Source organism: Canis aureus, chromosome 10 (genome assembly GCF_053574225.1).
Source record: "Canis aureus isolate CA01 chromosome 10, VMU_Caureus_v.1.0, whole genome shotgun sequence".
Classification (NCBI taxonomy): domain Eukaryota; kingdom Metazoa; phylum Chordata; class Mammalia; order Carnivora; family Canidae; genus Canis; species Canis aureus.
This window is the reverse complement of record NC_135620.1, coordinates 61,815,011-61,831,337: the sequence shown is the minus strand read 5'-3', so window position 1 is coordinate 61,831,337 and position 16,327 is coordinate 61,815,011. Positions and strand designations below refer to the sequence as shown.

The 16,327-nt window shown below is 36.8% G+C and overlaps 1 long non-coding RNA gene across 1 annotated transcript in view; it reads right to left on the bottom strand.

Moving 5' to 3' along the window:
* LOC144321767 (uncharacterized) overlaps positions 1-654 on the bottom strand; it is a 33,756-nt gene extending 33,102 nt beyond the window's left edge. The window contains exon 1 of the long non-coding RNA XR_013387295.1: positions 587-654. This is a non-coding gene — a long non-coding RNA (uncharacterized LOC144321767). The remainder of the gene's footprint in view (positions 1-586) is intronic.
* Between the last annotated feature and the right edge of the window lie 15,673 nt (positions 655-16,327).

Here is a 16,327-nt window from a genome sequence, read left to right as displayed (position 1 = left end):
TATTATGACTCACTAGAAGGTTCTGGAAAATCATATCTTTCTAGAGATAACCTTAAGTGTGAAGAGGTATTTGCCTCTCTATCAGGCAACATGTGATTTGACAGCTGCCAGAAGGCCCCTGTGCTCCATGTTACTGAGTCTGTAATCCAGGGCATTTTCTTCTGAACTTCTTTATTATAATTCAAATATACTTTCCCAGATCTCAACTTCTCACTCCAAGTCAGACAGCAAAACTGATGATCCAAACTTAAAATTTATTTATGGTGCTAGGAAGTCCTTGACCATCTCTTCTGAGATGATCTCATTTTAAGACTGAGAGGGACTCATTCCAATTAAAAGGTTATTCCTAAAACAAATTTTCAGTGACCAGTCACTGTAATCTGGAATGAAAAGTCAATCAATTTGATGCCACCTGCCCTTGTTGCCCACTGGATGCATGCCTAAACCAAACACAGAAATGAGTACATCATACACACTCAGTTTGCCTAAGGCAGATCACACATCATCTATGAAGAATTGCCGAACACACACCTACACACACACACACACACACAGAGAAAAACAAAAACAAAAAAACAGCAATTACCTCTCAACTTCACAGATGCTCCACACGTTTAAATCCATCTTTCTTCTCCACTCCCATGTACTTCCGACACTGACTATCATAGGTTATATTTGTACTGCGGTATCATTCTAATTCTTCATGACACAAACAAGGTAAGTTGGCACAGAAGACAGAGATAATATTACTGGAATCCATTTTTATACCATAAAGCTAGTAATATCCTAACTTTAAGCAGAAGTAGTTCCAAATATCTATATGATATAGTTACATATAATATAGTTACATGTAATTCAGTGGCTCTGAATTACATATATACTAAAACCCCCAAACTAACTATATCTCTGATTCAAATTCCTTTTAGTCAAACACAAAAATTTTCTGGTTATTCCAGAAAGATTGGACTGGAGAGAAATGGGACTTAGATTGGAATACTTATCTGTAGGTAAAAGTAGGTTAGAGTATCCTGCTTTGCAAACTTTACAAAAAATATGTGACTTTATGAACCCAATATTAGGGCCCCTCCAGGGGTACCTTTATTTAAGGGGACCTGACTGAGGTTTAAGCTTCATTAGCCTTATTAATTTTTTAGTACTTGTGTCCTGTGATAACATTTTGGATAAAGAAGAGTCAGGAAACTTTGATGCCATATCCCTTGGATGAACAATACGGCAAGGACAAAGGCATACCTGCGGTTTTCAAAAAGAATCTCAAACTATTACAAAGGGTGCTAGGTACTAAAAAGCCAATTAGTATGATGGCAGTGATAATGAAACTGTTAATGAAATACATAGAATGGAAAGCTCCATATCTTTTCTCAAAAATATAACTACCCTAGAAATCATTAAATTTCTTAAATCAATTTAGTTCATTTAATACTTAATTCATTTTCAGTAAAGTCTCTTTTCAAAAACATAAAGCCTTTCAAGGAATGATTTATACTCTTATTAAATAATATAAGTATCAGCTTAAGCTTTTATATGGCCATCTTTCACATCCTTTTTATAAGGCAGTTTTATCTATGCTTCTTAATCCCTTAAGAGAAAGTAACTTTTAAAATGATTTCAGTTAATTGTTTAATAAGATATGTAAAGTGTGTTTCAAGAATATTATCTTTTCCACAGTTCCATTGTATCAATGAAAATATCTATAATTTCAATGCTACTGTATATTCATGAGGTTGAATTTGTGTCTAGGAAGAGTGGTAAATAAAGGAATTGGTGAATTAGAGGTTAGGAAGGGATTTGTAAAGTTCATTAACCACACTATTCTGCCTTTGATCGTATCTCACATGATGCCAGATAAAATCCATATTAATTTTAACCACCTAAAAAGAAGACTCCATTTCTTTTCCTAATCCTATAGGGCCTTTAACTATGTTCCTGCTGTGTGTAAATACTTCAGCTATCAAAAATGAACAGGACTCTCCTAGGCTATCAAATCATTTAGAGCTGTACCATGTTTTATTCACTATTGCATTCCTTGAATCTAGCACAGGGTCTAATAACCAAATACTCATTACGTGTGTTGTTGGAGTAAGATACCTACATGGAAGCTGATTTTAGAATAACTAGACAGAAACTTTTGTTTGGTAAAATACCTGGATGGCAATTGTGATAGTAGCATGATAGTTTTGAGGGTATAACCAGGAGGAAGCCAAAGAGCCATATGAATAAACTTTTCTGAAGTGCAGGGTGCTTAAACTAGGGAGGAGAAATAATGAAATCAAGGAAGAAAGGACACCCAACATTCAGGCAGAAGCCTGGACCAAACAGGAAGGGATGACCAGAGGAATTTGTGTGCAGATAGTAGGAATGGTCCAGAGACTCCTAAGAATTAGAATATATATGTGTATATACACACATATATACATACATACACATATATATATAGATGTGCGTGTGTGTGTGTGTGTGTGTGTGTGTATATATATATATATATATATATATATATATATATGATTTTATTTGTTTATTTGACACAGAGAGAGAAAGTATACAAGCAGGGAGAGTGGCAGAGGGAGAAGCAGGCTTCCTGCTGAGTAGGGAGCCTGACTCCGGCTCAATTCCAGAAACCCAAGATCACGACCTGAGCCAACAGCAGACACTTAACTGACTGAGCCACCCAGGCAACTCTAGAAAAAGTGTATTTTTAAGGACGGTGTCTAGTAGGGTATAGTGTTGCAACTGGACAGCATGCACAGAAGGAGAAAAGAAGAAAAGAGAGAATTCAATGGAAGAAGAAAATCAGAACAGGAGGTGCTAAAAAGACAGACACGGTCCTCTCCCTCTCCCCCAAATCCATTGAAGGAGATGCTATCCCTTTTTGTGTAGGGTGCAGTTTAAGCCAGTTTAAACTAACAAGAACAAGCAACTCTTTCTGCCCATGGGTTCTGTGCCCTTGCTTTAATTAAACCACCTTTTTGCACATACATACATACATACAAGTTGATTCCAACAAACTGGAGGATTTGACGATATTCCACATGTTGAAGTAGGGGTTAGAAATGCTTCGAATTAATCAAACTGAGGACCTCCCTTCTGCCTTGAAAGAGCCTAAAGGCTAATGTTTGAGAGATGCCCACAGGCAATTTGATAAATTCTGCAGCAGGTGTGTGATCAACCTGCAGCGAGAACATGGACAGAACGGGTGTTACACTCTATCTGCTGGGGAGAGATGGTAGGAGGGCAGAGAAGCAGCAACACAAGAGTGGGCTTGGAGGATGTTCCAGAATTTCTTAGGAGGGAAAGTGGGGAAAAGCATTATGGGGATAAGAAACAGAGAGTACAAAATCTTGGGAATCTAAAAGGTGCATTGGGGTTGAAAGCAGGAAAAGACTGAGAAGGAAGCCAGGGTCCTGCCCTGAGAGCACTCGCTGTTCACACCAATCTGAGGAGGCAGAAACTGGTCCCTACATGAGCAAGGGAATCCTATTAGGGTTTTGTTTCTAGTTTTGCTTTGTTTTCACCATGGAAGTGACATATGCATCAATATCTATCCGTTTTATTTCACTAACATATTTTTAAGACTTCCCTTAGGAAAAAACAAAACAAAAGATTTAGAATATTGGGTGACATCAAGTAAGAAGGCAAAGACTTTGAAGAGATGACTAATGACAATTGTCTGCACTCGGCTGGAAAAATATAATTCCCCTTACTTCCATTTCTTGCTTAGTTTCCTGAAAAGGCACTCGATGTATCTTTTGCAATGCATGCTGTACTCTGACCCAATTTTCATATTTCTTTCCAGGGTTTTGCCTGTTTGGTGTCAATGTTTCATTCACAGAAAGACACAATGACAGATTATTTTCACTTGTCCATCCATTCCTGGAGCTACAGGCAGATCTATATTCCACTTTCTGCTCTAGTAAATGAAATAAAGACGCAGGGAAACAGTATATGAGGAGAATGTTACAGGAAATCTATAATGCTGATAAAACCCACAGGTTTAGCAGAAATCAGACAATTGAGAGTTTTTATTTTGTTATTATTTTTCCTGGCAATGCTTAACTTATTTATTGCAAAACTAGGACAAACCTCAAAGTGAATGAAACGATGCAAGTTTTGTTGAATTTTGTCTAGCTAGCCAGGTTTGAAATATACTTTTTTGTGCTTCTAGGAAGCGATTTTGGGGTGCACTGAAAGAGTGTATACATTCTTAACATTTTTTTCAAGTAGGAAATCACAGATTTTATCTGTAAGCATAGAATTAAATCCATTCTTCATGACTCTTCTTCACTACCACCTCTTCTAGGATGCCCTACCTGATTCTGCTCTTCTCCCTGTAGTTCTATATTACATACCAGGTAATCTAGTTTTTATTGACAGGACAGGGATTCTAGGAATTTTTAATAGAAGTTGAAAAGCCTCCTGGGAGGTAAGAGAGAATGACGGCACAGAAATTTTGTCTGAGTCATTGGACCTGTTTTGGATGATAGAAAACAGAGTACATGATTTTGAATATGTCATAGCTCATATAGATTTATAACTGAAACCTAGTGAAAGGTTTAAAGGTTTAAAGTGAAAGGATTAAAATACCTGAGTGAAAATTAAAAAATCTAACCTTGCACCTGAAGGAGAGGTTAGAGAACAATAAACAAACCTAAAAGAAGGAAGGAAAAATAAAGATTAGAGCAGAAATAATGATATAGAAACTAAAAAACAATAGAACAGGTCAATGAAACCAGGAGCTGCTCCTTGAAAAAAAATCAACAAAATTGATAAACAATCCTAAATTTGTATGGACGTATAAAAGACCCCAAATAACCAAAGCAATCTTGAAAAGAAAAAGTAAAGCTGGAGGCATCAAAATTCTGGACTTACGGTTATATTACAAAACAGTAGTGTTCCAAACAGTATGGTACTGGCACAAAAATAGAAACACAGATCAATAGAACAGAATAGAAAATGCAGAAATGAATCCACAACTATCCAGTCAATCTTTGTTAATCTTTGACAAAGAAGGAAAGAATATCCAATGGAAAAAAAGTCTTCCAAGAAATAGTGTTGGGAAAACTGGACAGCAACATGCAAAAGAAAATAAAACCTAGGTCACTTTCTTACACCATACACAAAAATAAATTCAAATTAATTAAAGACCTAAATGTGAGACCTGAAAGCATAAAACTCCTAGAGGAGAACATAGGCAGTAACTTCTTTGACATCAGCCATAGAAACTTCTTTCTAGATATGTCTCTTAGGCAAGGGACACAAAACAAAAGTAAACTTCAGATACATCAAAATAAAAAGCTTTAACACAGTGAAGGAAACAACAAACTAAAAGGCAACCTATAGAATAGGAGAAGATATTAGCAAATGACATATCTGATAAAGGGTTAGCATCTAAAATATATATAGAACTTATAAAACTCAACACCAAAAAACAAATAATCCAATCAAAACATAGGCAGAAGACATGAACAGACATTTTTCCAAAGAAGACATGCAGATGGCCAGCAGACACATGAAAAGACACTCATCATCACTGATCATCAGGGAAATGCAAACCAAAACTTCAATGATATATCACCTCATACCTATCAGAATGGCTAAAATCAACATAAGAAACAACAGAGGTTGGCAAGGATATGAAGAAAAGGGAATGCTTGTGCACTCTTGGTGGGAATGCAAACTGGTGCAGCTACTGTGTAAGTTAAGGTTCCTCAAAAAGTTAAAAAGAGAACTACCTTATGATCCAGAAATCACACCACTGGGTACTAACTCAAAGAATACAAGGATACTAATTTAAAGGGATATATGCACTCCTATGTTTATAGCAGCATTATTTATAGTAGCCAAGATATGGAAGCAGCCCAAATGTCTATCAACTGATGAATGGATAAAAAAGAAGTGGCGTGTGTGTGTGTGTGTGTGTGTGTGTGTGTGATGGAATATTATTCAGCCATGAAAAAGAATGAAATCTTGCCATTTGCAATGATGTGGCTGGAGCTAGAGAGTATTATGCTAAGTGAAATAAGTGAGTGAGAGACAAATACCATATGACTTCATTCACATATGGAATTTAAGAAACAAACCAATCAAGCAAAGGGAAAGGAGAGAGAGAGAGAGAGAGAGAGAGAGAAACCAAGAAACAGACTCTTAATTTCAGAGAATAAACTGATAGTTACCAGAGGGGAGTGAGTTGAGGGGATGGGTTAAATAGAAAGGGGATTAAGGAGTGTACTTGTTGTGATGAGCACGAGGTGATGTATGAATGAAAGTGTTGAATCACTATATTGTATACCTGAAACTAATATAACATCTTATGGTAATTAACTGGAATTAAAATAAAAACTTAAAAAACATATTAAGAAAGTAAAATGAAATACCTGAGTGAGAACATTTAGGGAAAAAAAAAAAAGAAGCTGGAAAACGAGAGCCCAGTATTTAACAGGACTGATATCAATTCTTCAATAATATTGCCAATAATAAATTCAGGGGATAAAGCCCATAGTTCAGATATTAGTGTGTCTACATACCTCAGCAAGAAGCTCAGGGTTATCCTGTAACTGTAAGAAAGACAGAAGTGAAGCTAGTCATTGGGTACAATACTTCCTAAGGAAGTCTCAATGAGGCCAGAAATCTCTCTAGAGTTCTTCTGTCTTCCTCTTTCTCTATGACAACATTCCCCTCTACTGCAAATTTGTCTTCCACATGGCAAGCACTATGTTGTTGAAATCTTCAGGGACTCATCACCTGTTTCTTGGGAAAAGCTGACATTTGCTTAATCTAATGTCATGTTATAAAATCCAAGAATAAGGTTAATTTGAGTTAGGTACCCAGCACCAAGCCAATCACGTAGTTGGGGATGGGGACATGGGGAGATGCGCATGCTTTTAAGAGTAATGTAACCTTTCAGAACTCACGTTTAGTTCTGGAGGAACAGCATTTCTGTGCAGAAGAGAGACAGTGTTTCCAAAAGAAAAATAAAGGATCAATGGGCAGCCATAAAAGAACTACTAGAGCAAACACATAGCAAGCTGTGGCATCTTTAACATCAACACACATGCTTTTAACCTCTGTCATTGGCTTCTCGGAACAAACATCTAAAACTTATGTTGGCATCAGCATCAGTGGGTGCCAACAGACATCGATAACAGGGCTCATTCTTTTTGAATCATTATTGACCGGCGTAGCATCACAGTGAGCTGTAGCAGAGGAGGAGGAAAACAGTACATGCTATTGTAATAAATAAGAAAATTAAAAGGGACACCCTGAACCACAGGGGGTGTATCTGAGTGTGGATTAGATTCCTATAGAGCAGATAGTGATGAAGCCAGAGAAACAGTTTGGTAAGATGCTCTTATTTATACTTTAAGCAGCTATGGCCTGGGAAATACAGATTTTGTATATTTTTTGGCTATATGATTGTCTCTTCTATCAGGCGTGCATCCTAGGACTGTGCGTGGATGCTCGATAAAGGGAATGTTTTGCTGAACTGTGGTGTGGGCTACTTCCACCTCAAAATCGTGTATTTCGTACATAGCCATTTGCCGCACATATCTTAAAAGTAGGTCAATTATTCAGTTTTAGAGTAAAGCCATGGATGGGGTCAATTCAAAACACAAGTGCATAACAGTACAGGAATAGTGACTAGAGGAAGCAGTTAGCTGATTATGGGTATCTGAAGTGTCCTAAAATTCTCAAGGCATAGATCTAGCACCTTTGATGCTGGTGGGATGAAACACTATAGCAAGGGATGATGGTGGAATCAGCCCTTGAGACTTAAGAAGTTGCTGTCCATGAGTCCATACTCACCGTGATGCAACCTGGGCTGCTGGATTAGACAGTATGCCAGAAGGGCACATGTCTGCCAAGGAAGAACATAGAGTCCTAGAGCACGAGGCAGTACTTGGCTGGAAGCTACTCAGCTTAAAGAAGTTAACTAGAAATTAGGAAGAAGGGCTGGAGTATAACTTAAGCCTTGTAATTAAAGCAACAAAAGGAAAAGGGGGAGTTTTGACTTGGAGGGCGACAAAGATCTCAGAATTAGCCTGTAGGGAGATTAGTCCCAAATCTCATGGTTAGTGAAGCCATCTTAAAAAGAAGTGGTGTAAGCCAGCAACCTGACTCTCGGTGGGCATTAGGTCTTAGCCACAACAGACCAGACCAGGAAGAGGAGGATGAGAGATTGAGGATGCTGATCTACTTCCACATATGTCGGGGTTAGCCCAGAAACTGCAACAGGAAAGAATTTGCAGGCAAGGCGGGGGGGTGGGCACCAGCATGTATCTATGGAGAACAAATACAGATGCAAAGAGAAACAAGACAAGATGGACAGGTAACTTTCTGAACTGAGAGGAAGCTGTCGTTTCATGCTTACTCCCCTTCTTAAATGTTTCATTGCTTAACTGAAATGAATTCAGATGTTGTTCAACAGCCATTTGGTGTGATAAGATTTTGGAAGATGAACATGATCTAATTCTATGGGGATATATGTGCATGCCATATGGAGAGACGAATTTTGATCTATGAATCTCCTTAGAGAAGATTTGAGTTAGGTTCTAGGAGATCAGAGTTTACTTTCCCCTTAGAGTAACAGGTTGCTGGGTTTGTACTGTGGTGTTGTCCTGGAAGCATGTGACCAGAAACACTTAGAAACATGTGATGGACTTTGTGGGCAGCTCCCCTTGGTACAGTGCAAGAGTTGTATTCAATCAAGCTGTCAGAACAATGACAGCTGTGAGAAGGGGCCCATAAAGCTATTCATCAAGCTCTGAAACAGCTAGCACTTTACTTGTCTGGAGTTATTTACTAGTGGTTGATGATGACACAGTTGAGTGAGGCAGAGGCTTATGAGGCATCTTGGCTCTCTATTTTGGTGAGAAGGTCATCTTGAAAAGGAGAATTTTAAGATCTTTAGTATATCCAAGCCAGGTCTTTTATTATTATAGTAAAAGACCAATAAAACAGAGAAAAAACATTTTTAGAAAAGAGTGTGGGCTTTGAGGTTATAAAAACTTAGATTCTGTTTCAATGTTCAATCAGAAAAGCAAAACCACTAGAATATATAAATCATTCTGATGCTATGAGAAAAACCGATAGAAGTACATCTTAAACTCTGCTACTAATTAGATGTGTATCTTTCGGTAAAGCACTTTAAGTCTCTGTCCTGAGTCATCATCTGTGAACACTGAGATTTGATAAGGAATTTTTTCATTTTAGTAGCTTTTTCCTAACTATATGTGATTCTCTGTGTGTGTTAACTTTATCTTCCCACTAGGGTAGTGAAATCCCTGCAGGTCAGAAACCCTGAACAATTCTTCCAAATCTCCTGTTGAGCACAGACTAGCTATCTGCTAAAAAAAAAAAAAAAGAGAGAGAGAGAGAGAGAAAGAGAGAGAGAGGTACTTGAATAGAAATTTCTAGAAAAATAATTGATGGATGAATAAAATCTTAGTTATGTAGACTTTCATAAATAATATTTGATTAAGTACAATGATTTTTAAATGTGTTGTTCTAAATGGCTATAGTATAGGTGTCTTGGAGAACCATGCTTCCATTTCCATTTTTCCAGTTTTTTTTACAAAAAAACCTACATCTGGAAACTTGACTTTCTGTCCGAGGCAGATTGAATTTTCATTTTTTAAATGAATAAAATCTATGACCCAAGCTTCTAAGAGTTTTAATTAGAAAAAAATCTATCATATCCTTCAAATTTGGTTTCAGCTAGTGAGAATAAAATATTGTGCATTTCTTTTAGCTGATAGCCATCTGCTACAGAAACATTCAAATGTCAGCTCATCAGAATTTAAAAGGACTTCCTGAACAGAAGTTCACTAAAATTTAAGAAACTTTAATGGAACTTCTGTTGCAAAATGATGCTGTCTTGGCTTTAGGCTAATCCCCAAAACACACCTACAAATCCATCTCCCAAAATGTCTGCCACAGAGAAGGAGCTGGATCAGTTTTACAATTTTTATGGCAAAGGTTAAAATAAGTAATTTCCACAACAGCTGTCGACATACAGTCTGTCTTTGGAGGCTGCTTTCCCTGGAGAATTTTATTTCTTCAAATGTCATAATTAGAATTTCATCTCCAGTGACTACTCAAGGAAATCTGGCAGCAGGAGACAGCATGGGTCACGGTTTAATTACGAATGCATCCTTCCCGTCTGAAGGGCCAGGAGCTTGTTGCTAGTCATGTCACAGAAACCCCTATGCACCGTGAATAATTAAGTGCACTTTTCAGCGGATAGCAGTTGTTTCCTTAAAATTCACCAAGATTTATCCGACCATTAGCAGATTTCCCTGTTCCCTGTTTCAAAACCCTACGGGGAGCAAAGAAGTAGACAAGCAGAGAGTTTAGTTCATGTACTTACACTACCTATGACGGACGTGTATCAACAGGAGGGCACTTTTAATGCATTCATTTATTCATTTTATTCCATCAAACAAACATTTATTGAATATCTACATTGGTGCTGAGCATTAAACTTACATTGGGGAACAAAGTTGAACAACGCTATCTTTTTCCATAATAGAGACATATCTGAATTTGTTTATAAATCACAATTAAATGAGTGATATAGTGGAGTTATATACATGATGCTTTGGGGACACCAAGAAAGAAGTAATTAATTCTAGTTGTACAGATCAGGAAAGACAAGGCAGGGAAGGTGATATCTCAACTGAGCTATAAAGTATGAACAGGAAGGAACTTGATAGATTGACAATGGAGGGAGAGCAGTTCCTGACAGAGAGGACTGCATCTGTAGAAACAAGGATATTTGGAGACACCTGTAGTTGGTTCAGTGAGGAGTCAGTGCAGAAGGCTTTCGAAGAAGTAGTAGAAGATGGGCATACAGCACAAGATCGGGGTATATTTTAATGTAGGCAAAAATGTAGATGCCATGGACAAGATATTTATCTTTACAAAAGGGTTATAAGTATGACAAATATCAATTCCTCAGCTCTCAGAACAGCCAGATAGGATCTTTGAGTATCTTTGTCCTTTTATCCCAATTGCCCAAAAAATCTCTCATTTTCCCTTTTTTAAAAACGAAGTTTAAAAGATTAGTAAAGCCACATGATGAAATACTACTTATTAAAAATAAATGAACTACTGAGACATGCAAGAAAGCTGGATGAATCTCAAAAGATTTGCCAAGTGAAAGAAGCTGGAGAGAAAAACTATATAATGTGTGATTCCATTTATATAAAATTCTGGAGTAGGCAACGCTATAGTGATAGAAGGCTGGCAGCTTCAAGGAGCCAGGAGTTGGACAGAAGATACTGACAAAAAAAGGGGGCACAAGGGCACTTTTTGTGGTGATGGAAATGTCTATTTCATGGTTGTGGTGGTGGTTACAAGACCGTAAACAGTTCTCAGAACTCATCAAATTATACATTGAGAATTCGTGAGTTCTACTGTTTGTAAATTATAGGTCGATGAAGCTGATAACAAAGTTGAAGTACATCAGAAGCTGGCTTGGCATGACTTAGGTTCAGAGCTGCTACCGCCGTTTAAGTCAGAAGCAATCGTTTTTCCAATGAAAATATCCAGAATGGACAGCCACTGAATGGATAACCAATGAATGGATCTCTTCAAGAATCTGAAGATGGAGAATATGTTAACTGATGCTAAGCAGAATAAGAAACTGAGGGATATAGGGGTGATTGTTTGACTTCAATGCAATTTTTAAGATACAAGTAGAGTAGTAAACAATGATTTTCATAAAACACTTATCTGCCAGAAATATTTCTAAAAGCTTTAGAGATATCAATTCATTTAATTTTCACAACTCTGCAAGTCTTGTCATATTCCCACTTGTCAGAGAAGAAAAACGAAGGCAGAGGGAGTTTGGTGAACTTTCCCAGGATCACAAACCAAGTGCAAGAACTGACATGTGAGGCCAGGTAATCTGGTTCAGAGTCTGTGTACTAAATCACAGAGGCATTATATATGAATTTAAATTTTCCCAGAAATTTAATGATGAGAGGAGTTTATATTCAACCTTGGGACATCTTGATGTTGTATTTTGTTATTAGACTAGGTTAATATTGTCATTTTATATCACTGCAGAGACCTTGATAACCTTTATAAGACAATGTGGCTGGACATGATTAGAGAGTGAATTTTCAGCTTCAAATACAGTGAACATTGGAACAAATTAGTTGAGCACACTGTTCTCATCTATTGCAATGCCTTCTGGGGGGCAAAATCTATACTGACCATCAGAAGTACAAAGGAGGTCCACAAAAGAACAGTGATTGATACAGGAGGAGTGGCTACATAAAGATGGAAATGAGGCTGTACTTTTCCCTCCCAAGGAAAATCACCACGGTCATATATGACCACAGGTTTCATGAATAAACTCAATGGATTCGATGAAGAGAAATCACTGGAGAGTATTAGAGGGTATTATAATCCACTACACATGTTTTCCATGCATTTGAATTTTCACCGAAACAGCTCTTCTGGAATAAACTATTGGATTACTTAGTGACACCAAGGGTCCATATTTCCTGAGTAGAGAAAATTCATTAACTCTGGGAACCTGGTCTCTCGTTAACATTCATTCTTTTTGCACTAGTACAAGGAAGAAATCCTCAGTAGTTATGTCTTCCCTGAAAACCAAAGCTGTCTTCAATTCAAGTGCCTCAAGAGCTGGGCTGGAAAGGTCACAGAGAGCATTAGCAGAACGCTCTCTTTCATAAACTTTAGTCTCAACTTCTAACCAGCTCTTATCAGTAACAACACCCCTCTTTTGATATCCATTTGTCAGAAAGAGATGGCAAAAAGAGGGGTGTTATTAAAGCACCTGAACAATAGTAATGGTGCTGCTGGGCTTTGTTTGGGCTCCCAGCGAAGGCAAAATGAAGGGACAATATGGGAATAAGGACAATATGAAAATCAGGCAGCATATATGAGAAAGAAAAATAGAGCAAAATTAAAGTCTTTCAAGCTTTCCTGTAACCTATCTTCATCCACAGTATATAACTTTCTTCTGCTCTTCCTCCCACTGTAGCCAAAATACACATACATGTCACCCTCCAACCCATCCCACAGCTGCCAAACAACCATGGTGATAACAAGACCTTTTATCCACCAGTAATCTTCCCATAGTTTTTGTTTGTTTCATTAAAGTCTGGTGCCCAAAGACTACCACGAATACACCTGTAGTCAAACAAATGTAGGTTTATTAATTTGCTGCAGCAAGGAAAACTATATGCTACGAGGAAAATAATCTTAGTGAAATGGAATTAGAATGATAATGTATGGGATTTGGGTTTATACTAGGTGATTTGGGAGTCTGTTTTTTGATTGGATTTTCAGAAAGCAGAGGCCTCTTTCTTATACCATACACAAAAATAAACTAAAAATGGATTAAATACCTAAATGTCAGACGTGAAACAGATTCTTTAAAGAAAATGTAGGCAGCTGTCTCATGGGCATCGGCCTTAGCAACATTTTTCTAGATAAGTCTCCTCAGGCAAGCAAAAGCAAACATAAACTGTTGGACCACATCAAAATAAAAAGCTTTTTCACAGTGAGGGAAATCATCAACAAAACAACAAATCAACCTACTGAATGGGAGAAGATATTTGCAAGTGCTATATCCAATAAGGGGTTAATATCCAAAATATATTAATAACCTATACAACTTAACACCAAAAACCAAATAATCTGATTTAAAAATGGGCAGAGGTTCTGAAAAGACATTCTTCTAAAGAAGACATATAGATGTCCACCAGACACATGACTCACTAATTATTAGGGAAATGCAAATCAAACCACAATGAGATATCACCTTACATCTATCAGAATAGCTAATATCAAACAGACAAGAAATAAAAAGTGTTGATGATGATGTGGAACAAAGGGAACCCTCTTGCACTGTTGGTGGAAATGCAGCCACTGTGGAAAAACAGTATGGAGTTTCCTTAAAAAGTTAAAAAATAGAAATATCATACAAACTGCTAATTCCGCTCTTTATCCAAAGGAAATAAAAATGCTAATTTTAAAAAATGTATGTACCTGTATATTATTGTAGCATTATTTACAATAGCCAGGATATTAAAGCAACCTAAGTGTCCACTGATAGATGAACAGGTAAAGATGTGCAATGGAATACTAAGCTATAAAAAGAATAAGATCTTGACATTCACAATAACACGGATGGACCTAGAAAGTATTATGCTAAGTGAAATATGTCAGAAAAAGACAAATTACATATGATTTCACTTGTATGTAGAATCTAAAAAGCAAAACAAATGAACAAACGACAAAAACCAAGCAGAAACAGAATCATAAATACAGAGAACAAAGTGGTGGTTGCCAAAGCTGGGGGGAGGGTGGATTTGAGGCAAAATAGATGAAGGGGATTAAGTGGTACAAATCTCCAGTTATAAAATAAGTAAGTCATGGGGAATATAAGTCCATAAATTGTAATAATGTAGTATGGTGACAGATGTTAACTGCTCTTATCACTGTGAACCTAGTTTAATATACCGAATTATTGAATCACTGTATTGTATACCTAAAATGAATATAAGATTGTACATCAACTATATTTCAACTTTAGGAAAAAGAAAGAGAATGGAGGCTATTTGGTTACTAAGTACATTAATCATTTTAATTCAGAAGTGGAGAGGGACAAAGCAGGGCTGTCACTGGTAAACGAGTATTAGGCACTCACATTGGCTTTGAGAGGAGAATGTGGTTATATCCTTTCCTTATTTTTGTTTCCATCAAGGTCACAAAATAACCTTATGTGACAGTGATATTCCATGAAATGGTTTATGTTCAGGAAGCAACACTACAACCTAGCCATTGGAGGCCAGGCAGCTAACAGTTGTCAGCTGTCAGAGATTGTTTTTTTCCTCTTTTTTTTTTTTTTTTTTTTCCCCTCAGTTTCTTATATCCATTAGCTCACATCTCTGTTGTCCTGAGATCACTTGCAAGTTTGTTTTCAGAGGAGAAAAAAGGCAATCTGTGTTAGTTACCATATCACGGACCAGGACTGAATGTTACAGTAGAAATTCTGAGAGAAAGAAAAAGAAAAAAAAATCTATGATATGTTTTATGCAAAAAATAAAAAAAAAAAGGAAATGTATTGACTGCATATGTGCATGAGACCAATTTATTGGAAGTACAAATACCATTCATACAAATGTCTATAGCTACGTTATGGTTATAGTCACTAATAAGACCAAATTATTTGAGGTAAGCAAACATTAGGAAAGTTTCATGTATAGTTTGGTTATGTTAAGCTGGCTGCAATTATGCTTTTAAAGACATAAAAAATAATGCAAGGAAAAGGTTATATAAAAGGTACCAGTAGATTGAGGTATTTTAATTTACTTTTTCATAGATGGAATATTAACAGTTGAGGAAAGTGTTATATTTCAAGTATAGTAAAGCTAAGCCTCAAATGAAAATTGCATTAGGTTTATCTTTAATAGCAGATTGGAAGTACTGAAGATTGCTTTCTACACATAACATGAACCTAATGTAGAATTTTCAGTGATTTACTCATTCTCTTTTAAGAGAATTAAATTTCTTAAAATATAAATTTCTCATTGGTTTCCTGGTTTGAGGTTTTTATTTATCTATTTTTAAAGTATATAGTTGTTCCCTTTACCAAATGGTTCCTCCAGAAATAGTTATGGATGTGACCCGCTTCTTAAAAGTAAGCTTTGGCCATTTTCCAGTTTCCTCATTCACTATTTACATATATATTTATATTTATACATACATGCATGCCTATCCATCCATTAGTAGGTGTTCCAGGGAAGGAACCAATGGTGAAGAAACTGGCCAATTTTTACTACATTTGATTAAGGCACTTCCTTTCTCCATGCATTTCTCAATCAGAGAGCTTGAACTGCCCACTCTGAACAATGCTCTCCTTATTCCTCACATCACTTCATCTGGAGAAATGAGTTATGGAGATCACTATGGAGGAACTGGTAAAAATAGTGGAGAAAGGAAGGCAATGAGAAGGCTATTATTGGAGTCTTTTTCCTTGTTCTATCCACGCACAATTGTGACCAGAAAATAATCTACTGAAATCTACTGAAATACATAGACTGAAGCTTCTGAGCCCTCTTTTCCAGTTCAAATGACCAAAATTGGTGCATTACTAATAACTGAACTCCAGACTAGTTGGATTTTACCAGATATTTCATTAATGTCTACTTTATGTTCCAGGATCTAATCTAGGTACCACACCTCATGCATGTTTCCCAGCCTCCTCTGGTCTATAAATTTGTCTTTCTTTGTTTAAATGACCTTTACAGTGTTGTGGGTTAGTACTGTCCAG